At 40.2% G+C, this 21,203-nt stretch overlaps 1 long non-coding RNA gene across 2 annotated transcripts in view; it reads left to right on the top strand.

Annotated features, from left to right (window-relative positions):
- Positions 1-5,001: 5,001 nt before the first annotated feature.
- The window catches only part of LOC128863891 (uncharacterized), an 80,647-nt gene continuing 64,445 nt past the window's right edge, over positions 5,002-21,203 (top strand). The window contains exons 1-2 of one of the 2 annotated variants that reach the window (XR_008454633.1): positions 5,002-6,421; positions 6,911-6,952. This is a non-coding gene — a long non-coding RNA (uncharacterized LOC128863891). Of the gene's footprint in view, positions 6,422-6,910; positions 7,008-21,203 lie in introns of both variants that reach the window. The other variant, XR_008454632.1, reaches the window with a different exon arrangement.

Consider the following 21,203-nt stretch of genomic DNA (forward strand, 5'->3'; position numbering starts at 1 on the left):
GGTTCGTGCGGCAGCTTCCATTGAGATGATTGAGCTTTGATTTTCACGTCATAACCATAATCCCATGATTCGTCACCAGTTATGACCCTCTAGAGCAAATTTGGGGCGCGGCGGACAGAGTCCAACATCTCATTAGCAATGTTCATGCGATGCTGCTTTTGGTGGAAATTGAGCAGTTTTGGTACGAATTTTCCGGCGACCCGTCTCATGCCCAAATCATTGAAAAAAATCGAATGAAACTAGCCAATCGATATGTCTAGGTCCTCAGCAACTTCTCTAACGGTGATTCGACGATTGGCTAATACCATTTTCTTTACTTCATCAATTTTTTCGTCTGTTGTGGAAGTGCTCGGGCATCCGGCACGCTTTTCGTCGTTCACATCTTCTCGGCCTTCTGAGAACATTTTGTACCACCGATAAACGTTTATTTGGTTCAAAGTAGCTTCTCCGTACGATACAGTCAACATTCGGAATGCATTCGCGCACTTAATTTCGTTTTTCACACAAAACTTGATACAGATTCTTTGATCCATCTTTTTGAATAGGTCAAAATCGAAGACGAGCCGAAACACGTGCAGGCAAAGCAACTGTCAACAATAAACTGAGCATTCAAAATGGCCAAACTCGTCGGCATGAGTGAGAGACATGAGTACCAACATATCGCCACAAAAAAATCGAAATTCGAATATACGTAATCTGCGAAAATTCAAAATTTGCGATACTTTTTGAACACACCTCATATTTAGAGCTCTGGAAAGAGGGTAGATAGTCAAGGAGGGAAGGAGAAAATTATTTGAGAAAGAGATAGGAAAGATTAGAGACAGAGGGTTCTCATATTAGTTTGGGGGAAAAGAAATTCATCCATACATGGTGACTGTAGTGGTCGATATCTCGTAAAGTATCGATGAACATTTTAAAGTTTATGCTCGTAGTCAAGGTGACATTTCATACTAAAAAAAATTCTTTTGCAGTTTTCTGTTAGGTCCATTCAGTTGTTAGTTACAGGATGTTAACATTAGAAATCAAAAAAGAGAAAATTTGGAACATTTTACTGTTTTTCTTTGATAAAGGCGAAAATGAAAGCGAAGCCGCTAAAACTCTGAAATGTGTTTATGCTGGCGATTCTCTGACAGGTAATTACGTGCAATTTTGGTTTCGTCGATTCCGTTCAGGTATTTTTGATGTTGTGTGCCACACTAATTAACTCCAAAAAAAAAAAAAATTATGTATCGAATTTTCATCTGCGAAGCCTTAGCCAAACAGAATGAAATCGCTCCATTTCTCGAACAGATGGTGACTGGGGATGAGAAATGGGCCATCATCATCATTATCATCATCATGTATGGTTTACAGCTCAGGGTGAGCTTTAGCTTTGTCCACAATCCTCTTCCAAACTGCACGGTTAATAGCAATAGACTTCCAGCCCTAACTCGTAGCTTTTTCAGATAGGCTTTGACTTGGTCATAAACAAATTCCTCTGCACCATCTGCATTATATTCTAACCAAACATCATCAGTAACGACCCACTGTGGAGATTAACGAATGAGGAGCCCATCCTTAGGCAACCTAAATGCAGAAAGTGGCGATGGATAGGTCACACATTGAGAAAACCACCAGATGGCATCACGAGAATGGCACTGGGCTGGAACCCGCAAGGGAGCAGAGGTCGCGGTCGACTACAAAACACTTGGAGAAGATCGATGATGCGCGAATTAGCAGATGCCGACATCTCATGGGACGGTGCAAAAACAACAGCACAGAACCATGTACGATGGAAGAGTCTCGTCGAGGTCCTATACTCCCGAGAGGAGTGAGCAAGGGGGGGAAAAAACAAAATGGCTTGGTGAAGCCACGCTATCTTTGAACGTCCTCAGGCCCGGGTCGTTAGTGTGTCCTAACCATCGAAGCGTTTGAGATTTAATGTGTTTAGCGACTTGTTCTCCCCGGCATAAGTTCAAAAAGTCATCGTTCTAGCGTATGCGGTACGTTCCATCGTAGTAGCGTGTGGGGCTAAACCCACTTCGGAGCACATTTCGCTCGAACAGAAGGTGTTTTCGCACACTATTCTCGTATGTGGCCCATTTCCCATTTTTCATTCTTTTGCGAAATGGGTCGTATATGACAATATTGTGCGAAAACCATCATCGTCCAAGCATGATGAGGCTGCTCAAACGCTGATCAAACCAGGACTAACGGTCAGGAAGGCTCTACTGTGTATTTAGTGGGACTTGAAAGTAACCATTCATTATGAGTTGTTTCTGTAAACACTAATTTCAGATCTCCACTGTCAACAACTGGACGGTTTGATGCTAGCGATTGACCAGACACGAGCCAAGAGAAGAGGTGTTGTGTTCCAACAGGACAACACAAGGCCACACACATCTGACTTGCCAAAAGCTCCGAGAACTTGGTTGTGAAGTTGTAATGCATTCATCATATGGTCCGGACCTGGCACCACCCGATTACCACCTTTTTCTCTCATTGCAAAACTTTCTGAGTGATAAGAAATGCGTATCAAGAGAAGATTGCGAAAATCGATTACTAAAGTTTTTCGCCAATGAAGTCCAAGCCCTCTATGAGAGAGGCATTATGAAGCTACCTTTAACATAGCAAATTGGCAAATGGCAAAACGGAGCATAGTTCACCCAAATCGATCCATCCCGAACATCCTGTATAAAGTTTTGAATTTGACGCAAAAATAATAGATTTCTTTTTCTCCAAATAAAAATTTTCCGTTTTAACTTATTTCTGGCGTTTAAGTTAACTCTTGAGTTTTGGTGTATTACGAGACTTATAGCAGAATTTCGTGACAAATATTTCTGTGGCACATATTAACCGTTATCTCCCTCCGTTGTGAGTATATTTTGCGCGTTCCACAAAAGAGCCAAACAGTCCCATTAATTGAAGAGTTAGAGGGTTAAAATGTTCTACAAAAATATTCCTCGTTGTCTTTTACATAAAACTGCTAAAATACAAAAGTTACACATTTAAACATTTTTTCCGCTTGCACATTTTAAGAAATCACAATGTGCGAATACTAAAGTGGCGCCATTCCAGTACTGCTACTTTTGTTCTTGGCGAATTTGACAGAATCGGCTGTTTTTGGTGACTGAGTGATTATTCTTCTACTTCTGTATTGGCGCGATAACCGCTTAATAGCATTGACAGACGGCGGCGTTAAGCCGAATTACCCGGGCAGTTAATCCGATTAAAATTGTAGTGTGACAGTCGATTGTTCCGCGGATTAGCGAACAGCTGATTAGTTTATTGGATAGTGCTTATGCTATGCCTATTGTGCTCATCTTCTTGTTTCAGACTATTAATACTGCAATGATATTTTTCAGTCTCTCTTGTTCTTTTATTAAATAGTTTGATTATTTTTCAGTGTTGCCATCGAAAATTCCTCTAATCCGCTGAAATTACTTGAATTAAGTCTAGTAATTACTCCAGATTAGTTGCTCTGAACTTCTGAGATAATTTCAGATTAAGTCGTTAATCCCAATTAATGCCAGCGTCTGTCTATTCTAAAAGCGATTTTGACCGAGTTTAACACAGTTCGCAGTGGCTTTCTCGTGCTATCCGGCGCCGGTTGGACACACCTAGTGAAGCCAAGTACTTCTTCAATGCAGAGGAAGCCTTCCTCTTTCTCTGCTACTATCAGCTAGTACCGCATCCAGTACTTCCAGAGCTGGAGTGTTTATATCCATTCGGATGGCATGGCCCAGCCAACGAAGCCGCTGGATCTTTATTCGCTGCCTATGTCGTCGTAAAGCTCATTGTTTCATCGTCTGCGATAATCGCCTTCGCCAAAGTTCTTATCATCGAATACTTTCAGGGCTGCCTCATCGTATATTGTCATCATCTAAGCCTATGCGCCATACGTTAGGATGGGAGTGATGAAAGCCTTATACAGTGTTAGCTTAGTTCGTCCAGAGTGGACTTTACTACTCAATTGTCTACTCAGTCGAAAGTAGCTCTTGTTGACAAGACAGATTCTCCATTGGAATTATGTCGTTAGGGGTAGTCAAAAGCCGGAAAAAATTATGATTTTCAATCTTTTTTTTGCTGTTAATTGCTTTATTTTGCAAAAATATAAACATAGCATTAATGCACCATGATTCGACTTGACTTTAGCAAAATTTAAAAAAATATGGCGCCCGTTTCTCCAGAAGTCTCTTGCGGTGATCATCACAAGTCCTTTGAGTTTTATTTAAAATCAATCAGACAAGAGAAATTAGTTTTATTAACAGATAATTTTGTGCCTGATTTAAGCTTTTTTTCAAAATTAACAATATGGCGGCCTCAGGAAATATTTTTCAGATTTTCGAGAAAAAAACTGACAATTGATTAAAAAAAAAAATCGAAATTTAAAAAAAAAAAAAATGCTTCGATCAGGTACAACTTTTTATGTTTTTCAAAAGGAGTATAAATTTTATTGAAATCTACCAAGCAGTTTTTAAATTACAGTGATCACCAGTTCAAAAAAAATAGTTTTGAGAAAAATGCATTTAAAGTTTTGCTATCGATTTATGTGGAGTTATACGAATTATTTACTTACTTACACTGTGTCATCTATTCCTGGGCCATATAATAGTTCTTCAGCCGTCATAGCAGCTTCCAAAATAACTATTTGCTGTTGCCTAAGTCGCATTCTACCTTCTCGAGTGTTATGGTTAGTTCAAACGCTCCGGAGCGCCCGAGCGCCCTTTATTAATTGTTGAATAACTCGAAAAGTATTGGTCGGATTCACTTCACAAATTTAAATTTTCACACAATATTTTTAAGATATTATACATACTTTAAGAAAGAAAAAATTCAATTTTTTTTTAATTCTTACTACCCTTAACCCCTTAAGACTGACATTATTATCGGCCATAATGCTAATGGTTCCTAAATAAACGAAATCATTAGGTAATCAAATACTTTAATGCAGTCTTTCTACCCAAACTTTTCACCACTGACAACCCTTGCTTCTCCTCTTACAAACTGTTAAAATGTTTTTTCGCGCACTAAATTCTAGATTTGTGCTGTCGCCACCGCTTTGTCACCCCTTCACTAGATCACCTCATTTATTTACCAAGCGCATACCACATTTCACATTTCGTTAAATGAGCAGAGACAACTGCAGTGGATCAGCACCAAATTGAAGATTTCCTGTAGAGACAACAAATTGTCAGTAGATTTAAGTGAATTAAGCGTAAGAGGAGGTGCGCGCACCGAGTGACTCCCATGAGACAACAACCACCATCACCACGACTATTATCAGCACATCACAAAGTGAAATATTTAATTCCGAAAGAGCCTAAACAGTAGTGATAAAGTGACAATTTCTTGAAATGAGGCGATGGAAAAATTTTTATGCACAATTGAGTAATGTCGCCTATTCATGGGATGACATCCTACGCCGCGTCTTTCCTATAAACAATTCAATTCACTGTAATGGGACGAAGAAGGCGATTTTTGTGTGAAAAGTGAAACGAAAATGAAGCGTCGTGAATGAGCAAATCAAATTGAATTGCTGAAAAGTGACTTTAAAATGTGGCCGCAGTGGTGAAATACGAGCACACGACTAGCTATTTGGAGGCTATGTTTGTAGTTATGTTTGTGTGCAATAGAATAATGATTTTAATTTTTTTTTTTTGAATAAGTGAAAGGAAATGAACTGCTGACAGCGGACAAGCGTTGAGCTTTACTTGGACACTAAATTATTTGTAATACAACACCGCAGACGTTGAAGTTGGCAAAAAGATGCTGTAGACACAGCTACGCATCTTAAATGAGCGGCATAAATAAATGGAAAGGAATAAATTGAGTGAGAAGAAATAATAATAAATAAATAAGTGAAATTGACACATGCAGTTGTAGAGCACCAAAAGCGAGGAGGCGTAGAATGGGTGCCTAAACCAAAACAGCAGAAAAAAGCAAAAACAAACCCAAACTGCTATTGAAGAAGTGTCAACGCAGCTGAAGGCATTTCAATAGTTCAACAGACAAAAGCCAGATGAGCGTTGAAGGGTGAAGATGAACGTTGACGGGTGCAGAGCAAAGCGTTGGCGCGCATTTCGATAACTAAGCCTCCTACGCCTGCTCCATCTTCTCCAAATCAGTGCACTCAAACCCACATCAAACACACACTCAAGTGACAGCATAATAATGACGCCCTGGCGGTTACAATAACAAAACCGAAGTGATCCGATCGCCTAACGTACGAACTCAAAACGATCATGACAACAGCATACGAGTACAAGCAAGAAATAATAAGATTGTCAAGTGAAGCTGATGATATGGGTTGGATGAAATAAACAGGAAAAAAAACAGCACTTCGTTAGCGAATAGTTTGAGAGGCTTTGAGAGAATGCAAAGAATGATGTGGTGTTTGGGGCAAAACAGAAAAAATAATTTAATAATTTCTGGAGCCGGCGTAAGTGCTTTTCAAATCGGTGGTGCTGAATTGGTTTAAGCAAAATTTTGTGCTTTCTGGGAATTTAAGGGGAAAAGAGTGCTTACGAGTTGTTTTTTTGTAAGGATACATTTTAAAAATGTGTCGAAATTGGCACCTTAACGAAGGTTGCGAAACTATAGCCACATAAAAAAATTAAAAAAAAAAAACAACCAAAGGCCGCGATAGGATCACTTACGGTGCCATTGCAGAAGTGACAAAACTTTGAAGGGAATTCAGCGAATTGAGTGTTTGGCCGAGCTCCTCCTTCTATTTGTAGGGTGCGTCTTGATGTTGTTCCACGAATGGAGTGACCTACAGTTTTAAGCGGACTCTATCTGCTTGGTGGGACTGTAAAAGGGCCCCAGAGCCGGGAAAAAATCAATTTATAAATACAAGTTTTGATTTCTAAACTTAAAAAAAATTGATATATGTATGTATTTTTCATAATTTTTTTTTTCTCTTTTTCAGGTAAGTGAACAATTTCAATTCTTCATATCTGGAACGGAAAAGGTGAAATCGTCCTGGGACTTATACATAACTATAATACTCACGGAAAATTTTAAAAGTATACCATAATTTTATTCTTATATTAATTCTTTTAATTACGCAAGTTGACAGACTTATTCTGTGTATCTAATGAACGATTCGTGTGCTGGCGATTTCTGCTCCGAACGGAATTCCGTATCGTACCCGTACTCATTCGTGAATGTGATGACTTTAATGTTTTTGCAATTCAAAGATCTTTTATTAAATTCTCCTTTTGACCTGAATGTTTTCACTCTAATTTATCGATGAGGAATTTTTCAAATTATTTTTCCTCTATTCCTGCTGACTTTTCGACGTTTAACCAACACTTTTCCACGGGTTTTGTCGGTTCAGAATGACTCGCAATGCCTACTGTTCACGGTATTTGTACACGTACATACATACATATAAAGGACATGATTTGGTACATGAACTTTATGAACTTAACGCCTCCAAATTTGAATAGTTCCGACGTCCTTCGCTTATGCGGCTTCTTGTGAGACAAGTACGCTGCTTTGTTCCCCTTCCTCCCTCTTCAATTTACAGTCCTGACATTGTATCTGGGACCCTAGAAAACAATAGAGTACCGCAAAGTTGGCGCAAAGAGAACAGAAGATGCCGGCGTAAAAGCGAATCTGACCGTAATGAGAAACATGCATCTAACGACACGGTAAAACATAAAAGGCATTGCCATTTGATTAACTAGCATCAAAAACCATGGCGCTAGCCGTAGGAACTTTCTTACAATTTTTTAAAATTTTCGAATGCGACGCTTCATAAATCTGCGCAACCGAAACTTGAGTAGTTTTAAACCATTCAAATTTGTGTTCACGCCTGCGATCGATTGAGTTTCGAAGATTTTGGTCATGAGTTAGGCACCTCTTCAAGAATCCGGTGCTAAAAGCTATGGTGTTTCTTGTAATGCGCAGTTTTACTTTTGTTAACACTTGGTAAACGGGTGATAGGGAACGTATAAGGCTTCTCCCGGAAGAACTAACAGGGCACACGGCGCAGACCGATTTATGTAGCAGGCGGTCAAAACTTTCTATGGCGAATGCAGCGCACTTTAACATCTGTTTTTTTTGTTTTTTTGTTTTTTTTTGGGTAGGAGGCTAAAATCAAAATGTTTGAAACATTATCAAAGGCACCGTCGCACCAGTGGTGTGTGGGACATGCTCCCACTAACACTATAACATTCCTCCTCCTCGGCTGATTTCCACCCTGATGGGGCCACTGTAAGCATTTCATCAAGCTGGAGCCGCGTTTATGTCTATTGACACAACCAGGAACTTGCGTCCAGGTCCCTCTCTTGTAGACCTATGGAGATCTTACTCCATCGCTGGTATCCACTCCTCCCACTGTTTGATAGGTGGTTCTGTAGGAAGGGGAACATCGGAAAAATTGCGATAGGGCAGTATTTAGGAACTATCGTCTTGTCTTCTGACTGTTGTTATTGTGAGTGATTGACTCAAATGTCAACGTTTGTCGTGCTCCTGTCCAGAAACAGTTCATCTCCATATCGTGTTTGCAACTGTACCTGCTGCTGTTGGGTCTTGCGCTCCCATTCAATGAATTGAAGTCGTACTATTATTTTTTCAGCAAACGCTCAAACATCTTTTGACGTCTAATCAACCTAACTTAAATATACAGTAAAACCTCTTTTGGGCGGACACTCACCATCAGTCAGCATTGGTACGTCCAAGAGAGGTGTCGAATCAAAAGAGGGCAACTTCTTTCGATATAAAAGAAAAATTCCCGCTCGAGGTAGGCATCCGGCTGATGGAGGTGTCCTATATAAATGCAAGGTAGCGCAGGTTAGCCTGGTTGGCAGCAAGCCACGCATAGACCGTTTGTTCCCTAGCGATACCAGATAGAGACCGACCTCTATGAATACCTAAAGTAGACATCATGTAGGATGTCAGCGCTTTTGGCGAATCTAAGCAGCGCTGGGAGGTCCGCTTTTGAGACGTCCTCCAGACCCTCAAACAATGGGGCTCCCAGGCATTTTAAACGCGTTTTTGATAATGCCGGACAAACGCACAGAAGGTGTTCTAAAGTTTCCTCAACATCCTCTCTGCATTTCCTGCATTTGTCCGAGTTAGCAATCCCTATGCGTACAAGCATGTGCCGCCAATAGATTATGACCTGTTAGCATACCTATGATAGTTCTGCACCCCTTTCGCGAGAGCGGAAGTACGAATTGAGGCAGTTTTTTGCCTGTAGTTCTACACATGACTTTTGCTGTTTTGCATGTGGTTAGATTAGTCCACCTAGCTTCCACTCGCCTTTTCATGTAGTCGTCCATTTCCTTGTATATTGTATTTAGTGGTTTTGGTATGCCGTTCTCTTGTTCAAAAGGTAGTCTAACAGCGCTTTTTGCTATCTACTATTTCGTTCCCCATAATGCCTTTGTGACCAGGCACCCAATAGATATGCCTACTGTTTGCGCCTAGCCTTTCTATAGCCTCCCTGCTCCGTCGAGCATTTTTGGACTTAATACAATATGAGCTTATTGCTTTTATTGCTGCTTGACTGTCCACGTATACATATAATAATTGCTGAGTTCTTTCTTGTTCTAGTGTAGGCTAGCTCCGCAGCTTTCCCCACAGCAAAAACTTCCACTTGGGAAATACTGCTGTGGTCTGGCAGCTTGATAGGTTGCCTTATCCCTAGTTTTGAGCAGTAAATACCCGCTCCCACTCCATCTGAAGTTTTAGAGCCGTCTGTATAGATGTAAAAAGTTCTATGGCCAAACCTCATGCCTTTGTGCCATCCCTCCTCTTCAATTGTAGTGCGAAACCTTCTCTCCCAACTAAAGTCCGGAGTCATGTAGTCTGTGCAATCTGAGCTCCACTTTCCTATTGAGCTGTGACCGAAGGTTCTGTAGTTGAATACTTCAGCAGCCACCATCCTCCTCGCGGATTTCGCTGCTAGGTTTTCCGCCATAAGATCAATAGGTGGCATCCTGAGTATCATTTCCAGCGCCGCCCTTGGAGTGGTTTTCATTGCTCCTGTTATGCACAGAGCAGCGAGTTCGTTGAATCCTTTCCAGTGGCATTAAGTATGTTAGTTTCCTTGTCGCAGTCCACCATACTGAGGCCCCATACAGCAATATCGGTCTAACTACCGCCGTGTGGCACCAATTATTTTGAGTGATGGAAATTATATTTTGACTCTTACCTGCAAGATTGCGTATCTGTATCCGTATCTGTCTAGCACACAAATGTTATTTGCCATTGCTGTTTTTGCCCAAAGAGTCGTAGCCGTCTGCAGATACATCTTCCAGTGTACAGCCCCTGTAGATAGACTTTAAGGGATTCTTAAACCTTAAATCTTGATTCCCTTCCACTCTTCAGTTATGCCCGAAGGCTTCAGAGCAGTATCACGATTCAGATAGTCTCATAGAATAGGATAAATAAACCCACGAGAGTACCCATCGCATTTATTTTACTTACCCGGAAATGACGCATCTTGCAAAATAAAAAATAAAGGAGAATTTCCTTGCTTATTACGGCCTTCTATTAATAAAACTTTGTGTGTACGTATGTGTACCATCACAATTTTATCCATTAAAATCGGGAATTTTTCTCAAATATTCTCACTAAACTGCCTCAATTGCAAAGGCAAGAAATTCTTTCGCACACACACACGCACACATATAGCACATATGTGTAGACATTTACATAACAACATCCGTTGCATTGTGACTTTAGTATTAAATTAATTTAATTCTGCCAACTGCGAAAGCAACAACAATAAAAGAAGCACAACCGGCCAGACGAATAAATTGTATAACTGAGCTGCGGAGATGGATTCTACTGGTTTGCGATGCAGAAGAAAGACAAATGCAGCAGCAACAACAGCATTAACAACAACAACAAACAATAACAATAAACTGCGTAAAGTGAGAAGAATTGTAAATTGAAGATATTTCGCTCGAAAATTGCAAGAGGTGCATAAAAAAGGCCGAACGCGGCATTGTAATCAACCGATGCCGTTGCCGCACAGTGTTGTTGCTATTGCTGTCGCTTCCTCGACATTGCGCTAAGATGAAGATGAATTGCGGCGAGTGCGAATGTGAATGTGTATGAATGAATTGAATGGTTGAGTGAGTGCACAGATGAATGGTGGCTTGATTGTGCGCTATTAGGTAGGCAGGGAAGAAGCTGGTGATGCTGAAGAAGGCAACGAGAACAAAAAAAATAAATAAAAATATAAAGTTTACTGAAATGGGTTAAATTATTATTATTATTATTGTTATTGCACAGCAATGAGAGCTGACACAGCAAAGTCAAAGTGTATGGTGAAGTAAATAATGATGGTGAGATGATGCATTCGCTGATGGTCAATGGCTGGCTGATGAGATTTCATTTCATTCCATTTCAATTTCATACAATTGATGCGCCCGCCCTTCTTCCCTCACACACAATGAATCTTCATCAAAGTGTAAACTTAATTAAAGTCTTATTGTTTGTAATATAGTATTCATATGCCTGTACGCCGCGAAACAATAGCGAGTCTGGGCGTTTTTCCTCCATTTTGTTGTGCCTGTGCGCGCACATCTCTAATACTTTTCAATTAAATTCGTCTGGTGGATTGATGAGCACGTTTATTGACTACTGACTGGCTGAATGGTTGATACGTCGTTGCTGATGGCTTATCCATCAACGCAATCGATAGCCGTTAATGGCCACACACACAGCAGTAAGTCGACTGCTGTCACGCGTCGTCAGCGTCCAGCAGCATCGGCAAGAGGTCAGTTTCCGTAAGAAGAGCGAGCGCGCCAAGTTAGCCAATGAAGCGAAGCGTTAACTGTAGGTGCTGGATATTCTGTAATACGATTATTGACTGATAGGATTATGGAGCTCGCGCTTACGATACCGGAAATAGAATATAATTAACCGTAAATGAGTATCATCAATGGTACAGAGGCTTGCGACACACATGCAGTGTCGGGCATAGCAATCAGATAATGCAGATCTGTGAATTATCTCCACAAAGTGTGATTTGTATCGCCTTTAAAACTTATTGTAAACCCATTAGTTACGCTCTTTTCATCCAACCGATAAGAGGGGCGCAGTTGGCTGACTTACGGACTCCTTTTTTTTTTCTTTTGCAGCCAAGTCATGAAAGGCAAGAGCTTACGAAAGTTGAATGTATACCAGATCGGGTCGGTCACCATATGGAAAAAATAGTGCCAAAAGTCCACCTCTGATTTAAAGCTTAGTTAGGTAGGTGAAATGGTTGAAGTACCACTCTGGCACTCTCTAAGTAGCACTAAAGCGCCGTTCTGATACCACTATAAGACCTCCAACGGGCAGATGTCTACAGCCAGCCAGAGCTGTTGATGTAATGGAGAAGATTCATGGGATTCGGGTTGGCGCACTGCCCCAGGCTGTCGCAGAAAGAATCACCCAGTGACCTTAATCGTCTAGCTGTCAAACCTGGGCATTTACAGAGAAAGTTCTCAACAGTCTCCTTCTCTGAAAGGTCCTCACAGCTTCTGCAATGGGGGTTAAATGCCGAATGGGGGTTAACGAATACACTTTTCCCAACGTTTCTTCACCTTCTCCGAAACAGCGCAATACAACTTGTCAAAGTCTTCAAAATACGCTTTGGCCTCGGCAATAACCTTCTCTGTTTTGAATTTTGTTTTTGAATTGCATTGCCCGGATTTGTATGTCTGCAACTGTATTCTTTATTGTGGGTTTGTTGCGCTTGTTTATCTTTTGTCGCCTCCAACTTTACCACCTACATAGGCACTTATCTCTATTTTCAGATATTCGCCTTCCTCTTATGACACTTTATGTTTATTTGCTTTTGGTATGCGCTGGCACCCATCCGTTGCAGCAAATCAACGTCAAAAGTAAACGCTGATCATCTGCAAGCGTTTTTAAAGTTTTAAACCAACCTACAATAGTAATAAAAATGAAGTAAAGTAAACTGAAGTTGCCACCCACGTTTTATGGTTTTAAGGTCTAATTTCTTAAAGGCCAGTAGGCAGTACGAGAGTAGAAAACAAATTACTATGGGTTTTTTATGTATCCACAGAATAGAGTGGCAAAAAATGGAATCCCTAACTGCCGACACCTGTATCTGCACATTGGAGGAGCTCTTACAGAAGAGTTGGCAGATCATTTTTCCCTCATCAGTTTTGAAGCTTTTACAACATCTTCGGAACGGTATGTCCAGACTACAGGCTTGCCTATTAAGCAGTGTCCAGTTAACACTCCGGTGATAGCAGATATGTCAACTCTTTTCTAAAATTATACACCTCGAATACGCTTCCGATCGAATTTCGGCCACGAAATAGGGATACCAGTGCGCCCTTATTCAGGAATAGTTTGTAAGCTCATCTGGCATACAGCTGCTTTAAATATTCATTCTTGGTCTTATTTAGAAATTTTGCGGATGAGAAAACAACAATTTACTAAAACAGGGACCCATTCTAAGACCAATTTTTTCCGATATATTATTGGCTTATTCGAAAGAGCGAACTTTGGCTTCGCAGTAGTGGTTCCTGATAACCGAGTTTTCTAAGATCTTGGCACAATCTCAATCTCATGGCTTGCGTAATATTTGTCTTAAGAGCCAGAACCGTTACTGGATTGTTCGCATAACAACAGTCCCTCACGGCAACCCACAAAGAAAAAAAGTCTAACCCGTCAAATCGCAGTTCTGCTCTGCCCTGAGGATGCGTTAGTCTCTCGAAGATTACATGTCCGTTTTCCGATCCCCAGTTGCCGTAATTTGCTTGTTAACTAAGTCTCCGCGACAAAAATGCGCTTCTTCAGAGATGATAATTTTGCCTTTTTTTTCAATAAATGCACTGATTGGCCTACACAACATTGGCTTCGGAAATAACTTCAAAATATTTCCAACAAGTGGTCCTCTTCTTCTGCTGAGACACCTTTCCCGGGACTACTTTTTGCATTACTTCGGGAAGGCTCAGGACGGCATCTATAAAAAGAACCAGTTCTAGTGAATGAAGTACTGTATGAGTGGAGGGCACAAAAGACCGCGAGCACGAGGCGCAAACCTCAAATTTTATGCATTCATTCATTCTGTCGAGATTTTGAGCGGAAAGAGCTGGAAGCACCATATGGACCCATCAAGTAATCCTATCGGTCTTAGAAAAAAGATCTTTAGAACGATTAAAGTATTCGGTTTGAAGTTATACTTCCTCTTGGCACGGTAAGTGCAGGTATTGCTCTCATCTCTCATAATCGCGCTTTGTTGCTTCCACGACAACGACTAATAAATACCATCCGCATTTTAGGCCACTGTAAGTCATGTAAAAATGATGAGGAAGAAAAAATAGTTACGAATTTTCTTTCTGTTTTCTTAATGACGTACAAAAATAGGCTGCTAAGACTAGAGCCAACTCCTGGATAATCTAATCCAAGTTTTAAATATCAATCAGGTATCTCACCAAGTTCATTTGGGAAATTGGTTCTTAGGATGTGAGCGAATAATATTTCATCTCTTCTCTATTGGGATGCTCAGTCGATGCAGCTTATTTGCGTAAACTCGCCTATGCATTTACACATGTAAATACTCACATGGGTTTGCGTATGTATGAGTTCCCAATATTGAAATGTTACCCGATAATTGCTTGCCAGACGATTTCTATGAGTTTAGTGGGTGTGCTTATGAGTACAAATGCACTTACCACATTTTCGTTTGCTGTTGCTGCGTGAGTAAGTTGTAGGTAGCAGCATCAGCAGCAAGCCATCATCCAGCATCAATTGGTGTCTGCAGCGGAAGCAGCGTGCGTGGCGTGCGTTTACCTGTGAATTTTTGCGAGGTGTGTAGGAGTAGCCAAACAAACAATCACAAACTCAGAGTGCTGCAAAATGCTTCAATGAAAGGTAATGCGGTTGAGTGCTTCTGCGTAGGTTTGGGCAATTTGTGGTCTTTTGAAATTTTGAAATTTTGCAGTTTTGCAACTTTTGATTTATTTTCTTCTCCTAACTTATTACAAAAGCATATTGCGTATGTGTGTGTGTGAATGTTTATAAAAATGTTATCTGCAAAGTTTCCAGTTTCCAGAGCAGCAATGCCAATTTTTTCAAAAGAAAAATGTGTTTGTACGGTTAAGTAAATATGCATGTGTGTATGCATGTTTTGCTTTGGGATTGTATATAAATTTTACACACATTTACTTGGACTTGTACGCCTTCCATTTCTTGGCACTTTTTTCATATTTTCATATATTATTTTTGTCACTTTGTATACTTTGTATTTACCTGTGAGTGTGTGATATATGGCACTTGCCGGCTCGCAGCTAGCAAATTTTTTCAAGCCAGCAATACTGAGAGCAACAACAAAAGCTTTGCGCTATGCAGATGCGATGGTAAACACATTCATCACACAGTTCGCAAGAAAATATGTACGTGCAATACGTAGGTACAGTGAGTGACAAAAAAGCGTGAATATCAAATTTTAATTACAATTCTTTTGCTATCGAGTTGTTATGGGTTGAAGTGAAAAATACTGGAATAGAAAGCCGAAACTAACAAAAAGAACTCCAAAGCCACAATAACTCAACTTTTACACTTCGAAAAATATTTATAATATTAAAATACTTTTCTGCCGCTTTTTAACTTTTTGGAAATGCCCTGTGATAACTTACTAATGAAATTTTTGAAATAGTGTACGCTAATTTAAGTTAATTTTTGCTTAAAAACTAAAAAAAAAACTGTAATAGTAAACCCGTCCCCACGCTTTGATGCATTTCAATCGATTTGGAGATCAAAAATTTCTGTATGTATAGCTAATATTTGATTTGACCCAAAATCGAACCATAACTACGATTTTTAGAAATAATACGATTACAGCGTCACCTATCGAGTTAATTGTAATAAAATATTTTATTTCGTATAGCAAACATTTGTTTCGAATTTTTATTTATCGGGTCATAAATACGATTTTTAGAGACATCTCGTCCCCAGCTCACAGTGGGGACTTCTTCACACATTTCGGTCAAAAATGGCTACAGGATCCAATTTTTGACTAATTAAAATTTTTTTTTTAAATACATGTAATTGATTTTGGATTGTCTAGGCCCGAATTAAATTTTGTTTTTCTTACCTATGTATATTAAAACACACCCTTTGAATAGGGGTAGGTTAGGTTTGGCAGTCGCATAGAGACGATACCACTTAGACCACGAAATGGGTCCGTTGTGAGCGATGACAACGGTAATACATCCCGGCAAGTACACCAATTTAGAGCCCTCCTTAAGGGGTGAAACCATCCCCTAACTACCTAAAAACTTAAAAACTATATTTTTTCAAGGACAAACCTATGTAAATGTTTAAAACATCGTTTTTGGGATTGCTGAGTCCGAGTTCGTTGTCAGTTTATTCTTGCGGCATCAAATTGAAGGTCAGTTCAAGGTCAAATATAGAATATTTACTGGAAATATCAAAAAAAAAAACTTGATGGATATGTTTTTGAGGTTGCTGAATCGGAATACATTGCCCGTTTGTCCCTGGAAGGGCAATTCTAGCTCTGTTTAGAAGAGTTTCACCCTAATTTAATAGTGTTTCCCCGATGTCAGGGCTATTGAATACCTTGGAATAAAGCCAAATGAATATTTATAAAGTTTTTCTGAATATTTCACAAAGATAACCGTATTCAAGGCTGTGTTTTGATATAATAAAAAAAAATTCACAATTCGAGACAATATCTCCCAAAGTCATTTACGCGCTTTTTAAGAATAAAACTATTAAATCGGTCAATAATTGCCTTCTCTAGGATTTATGCACAACAATTGTCGAAAAATCTCCATTGTGTACCGTCAGCTATCTGAAACGTTTCTCACGACGCCAAACAGCCAGCCAACAGCGTAGAGTAAGCCTACATTTAGAGTTATTGGGTGATCAGATTTGAAAATTTTGTTTTTTGTTTAAAATAAGAAAACAGTTGTACTACTCACTCACTCATTCCAGATGTAATTTGACATCCTTTTTAAACGATTGGTTGTGCAAAAAATAAAAATAAATTAGACATGTCCTTCTAAGCAAATCTACCCTTGAAGAAAAATCTTAGTGCTGAGGATACAACACAAACAGTAGGTGCCCGCTCGATAGAAAAGGTTTCCAAAATAATTGTTTTCATCGAAGAATCGCCAAGAAAAAAGAACAAACAAAAAAATTAAAAATATTAACAGAAATAAAAAAATAAAAAAAATAAATTAATTAAAAAAAAGAGGTGGTCTGTAAAGTCGGTTTACTGACGATAGTTTAACGTGACAACGTCATAAGAAAATACTGATGTAATCGTTGCAATTTTCAAAACAAAATTTGAATTTTATTTGTTGGATAGATATTTTGTATGGGTATAGAGAAGGAGGTAAATGAAATTGCAATGGAATAGGTCAAGTTACATTTACACAAACGTGAAATATGACGAAACATTTATCAAATTCATGAAAGATATGTTCAATTTCGATTGTGCATCAGAAGTTAATAAGTCAACAACACTAAGGGCAACATCATCAGAAAAGTCAATATGAGAACACTCAACCTCGTACAAAACTGCCAAAATTATGGCAAAGACTTGGAATACGAAAACTACAAACTTTATTTTGTCACTCTCTAGAAAATACTGATTCGATGGTGCGGTCACATTTTACGAAAGAGCAACGATTTAACTCTAAAAAAGATCTTCGAAACAAACCCACAAGGCGACAGAAGAAGAGGCCAGCCGAGAAAACAATGTAGAGATGGCATTGAAGGCAACTTTGGAGCTATGTGCATATTTGATATCAAACGAAAAGCTTACGACCGTCTGCCGTGGAAGTGAATTGTAACGGAAGCAATGGTTCACCCCGAACTGTTATGCTATGATGATGATGAAACTCGCGAAGACGTGCAATAAGAATTACATAAAATAATAACTTCGACTCCAAATGCTATACAACATAGCACTGGTAAAACAGTGAACCCTGGAGGTCTGAGTGAGATCTTTTTACAGATCAGCCAGCACTGCGTAACCTCACTTAAACAGAAAAGTAAGTGTTGGCTAGAGAAGGCTTTTGAGCCGCGAATATCCTCCGATTTGATGACAATTTTTTTTTCAATTCGTACCTAGGAGATTAGATTCAGAAGTCAAAAGGAATCAAACGGTATTATAAAAATAGAAATCCCCATAATTTTTGCTCTTACTATTTTCGAGGCGTGAGTCTGACTTATACTGTTATGTGTCTTTTAACTCCAGGTACTATAACTCGTTCTAAGTTGGCTCTTTAAAAGCAGCGCTAAAGTTTACTGTAACTATTATTACACGAGCCAGTATTTATGCTCGAACGACGTGGGGTTTCCTCAAAAAATCTGGCTTTATTTTCAATAGATTTTGCGGAAGAACAGAAATACTTCACTAATTTCAGAATAAGGACGGCGCAATACAGTATTGGCATAATTGGCGATACTGCACGACCGTTAGCGTGAGCTTTTCGAACAAAGACTATATTACACATGGGCTGAAAAGTCCCGGGCCTAACAAAGGAAACAAGTTTTCGTTTTGTTCAAAATTAGTTTTAATCATCAACGTAATTTTCATCAAGAACAACGCAGTCATTCCAGGCGAGCATTTTTTAGGTCTGCGAACAGCCAGTAGTCCTTGGCAACTAAATCTGGTGAATGTGGAAGCAATTCGAAGTTCAATTCACGTAGTTATTGTTGTTTTTGATGGAGCGGAGTACCCATAACACTTTTCAAGCCATTGCTTCGCTTGAACGGTATTTTTCCCATCAAGAAGCATAGTAAAAATACACGAAACTCTTTTTGATCAATTTTTTTGAAAATAACAAGAGTAGTGTTACTCTTAGTACAATAACTCACGAACTTCATCTCCAATTGGTGGTGTACGTCTAAATGTTTTTCCAGAAATGCCGCTTCCGGTTTTTATGGTGGAGATGTTTTTTTATGAGGAGCTTTGATTCATGGCTGAAATACACTCGGAGGTTGGCCCATAAGAAAAATCTTTTTCTATCATTTGGTGTTTCATACCCGAGGCTTCGTACCCGAGCACTACCGAATAGTAGTCTCGCTCCAACCATTCGGCTACGGCAGCCGAACTATAGGCACCACATATGTAAATACAACACGCGTACTAGAACTCCTGTCACGTCACTGTTGGCGGTTACAACATCAAAATAATGAAGGACTAATAAAATGCCATAAAAGACTAGACGAAATACTTTAAACCACCAACAATCTCAGGATGTAGGTCAAGCGAGGCATTACTCTTTTCAACTATTAGTTAGGCAGTTAGGTTCGCAAGGCAGATCGATCTCACTTTCATTGGCCAGACGCCGTCGTTCACAAGTCGTTCGTAATTTTTATTATTTTTTATGGTGTAGAAATATGGGTGATATTCCACAAAGATACGAGGGCACTAAAAACATTCGAGAGCTCTCTTCTATACAAGATTTACACGTCTACTTATGTAGAGGGCGATGGATATCGGAGAAGATGGAAGAATGAACTACATTTACGAGCTTTTGAATGAATCAGCCTTCAGCAGTGATTCACGTTGAAGTGCTTCTATGGGCTCGAAGCGGTGATGCAGGGGCGGTTGTGCTAATTCTTTGAATATCAGAAGTCTTCTTCTTCTTCTTAATTGGCGCTATAACCGCTTACGCGATTTTGGCCGAGTTTAACAAAGCGCGCCAGTCGTTTCTTTCTCGTGCTAACCGGCGCCAGTTGGACACACCAAGTGAAGCCAAGTCCTTCTCCACCTGATCTTTCGAACGCAGAGGAGGCCGCCCTCTTCCTCTGCTACCACCAGCTGGTACCGCATCGAATACTTTCAAAGCCGGAGCGTTTGTATCCATTCGGACGACATGACCCAGCCAACGTAGCCGCTGGATCTTTATTCGCTGCGCTATGTCTATGTCGTCGTAAAGCTCATACAGCTCATCGTTCCATCGTCTGCGATATTCGCCATTGCCAACGTGCAAAGGTCCAAAAATCTTACGCAGAATCTTTCTCTCGAACACTCCAAGCGTCGCTTCATCGGATGTTGTCATCGTCCAAGCTTCTGCGCCATACGTTAGGACGGGCATGATGAGAGTCTTGTAGAGTGTTAGTTTTGTTCGTCGAGAGAGGACTTTACTACTCAATTGCCTACTTAGTCCAAAGTAGCACTTGTTGGCAAGAGAGATTCTACGTTGGATTTCAAGGCTGACATTGTTATCGGTGTTAATGCTGGTTCCTAAATAAACGAAGTCTTTTACAACCTCAAAATTATAACTGTCAACAGTGACGTGGGTGCCGATACGCGAGTGCGCCGACTGTTTGTTTGAAGACAGGAGGTACTTCGTTTTGTCCTCGTTCACCACCAGACCCATTCGCTTTGCCTCTTTATCCAGTTTGGAGAAGGCAGAACTAACAGCGCGGTTGTTAAGGCCGATGATGTCAATATCATCGGCATACGCCAGCAATTGTACGCTCTTATAAAAAATTGTGCCTGAGCGATTAAGTTCTGCGGCTCGCACGATGCTCTCCAACATCAGGTTAAAGAAGTCACACGACAGGGAGTCACCCTGTCTGAAACCTCGTTTGGTATCAAACGGCTCGGAGAGGTCCTTTCCAATTCTGACGGCGCTGTTGGTGTTGAGCAACGTCATCTTACATAGCCGTATTAGTTTTGCGGGGATACCAAATTCAGACATCGCGGCATACAGGTAACTCCTTTCCGTACTGTCGAATGCAGCTTTGAAGTCGACGAAAAGATGGTGTGTGTCGATTCTCCTTTCATGGGTCTTTTCCAAGATTTGGCGTATTGAGAATATTTGGTCGATGGTAGACTTTCCAGGTCTGAAGCCACACTGATAAGGTCCAATCAGTTGGTTGACGGTGGGCTTCAGCCTTTCACACAATACGCTCGCTAGAACCTTATAGGCGATATTTAGAAGACTAATCCCGCGGTAATTGGCACAAATTGCAGGATCGCCCTTCTTATGGATTGGGCAGAGCACACTTAAATTCCAATCGGCAGGCATGCTTTCATCCGACCATATTTTGCATAGGAGCTGATGCATGCACCTTACCAGCTCCTCACCGCCATGTTTGAATAGCTCAGCCGGCAGTCCGTCGGCGCCCGCGGCTTTGTTGTTCTTTAGCCGCATTATCGCTATTCTCACCTCGTCATGATCGGGTAGCGGAACGACAATTCCGTCGTCAACGATTGGGGTATCGGGATCTTCACTTTCTCGGTGACATGC

This window comes from Anastrepha ludens, chromosome 5 (genome assembly GCF_028408465.1).
Source record: "Anastrepha ludens isolate Willacy chromosome 5, idAnaLude1.1, whole genome shotgun sequence".
Lineage (NCBI taxonomy): Eukaryota > Metazoa > Arthropoda > Insecta > Diptera > Tephritidae > Anastrepha > Anastrepha ludens.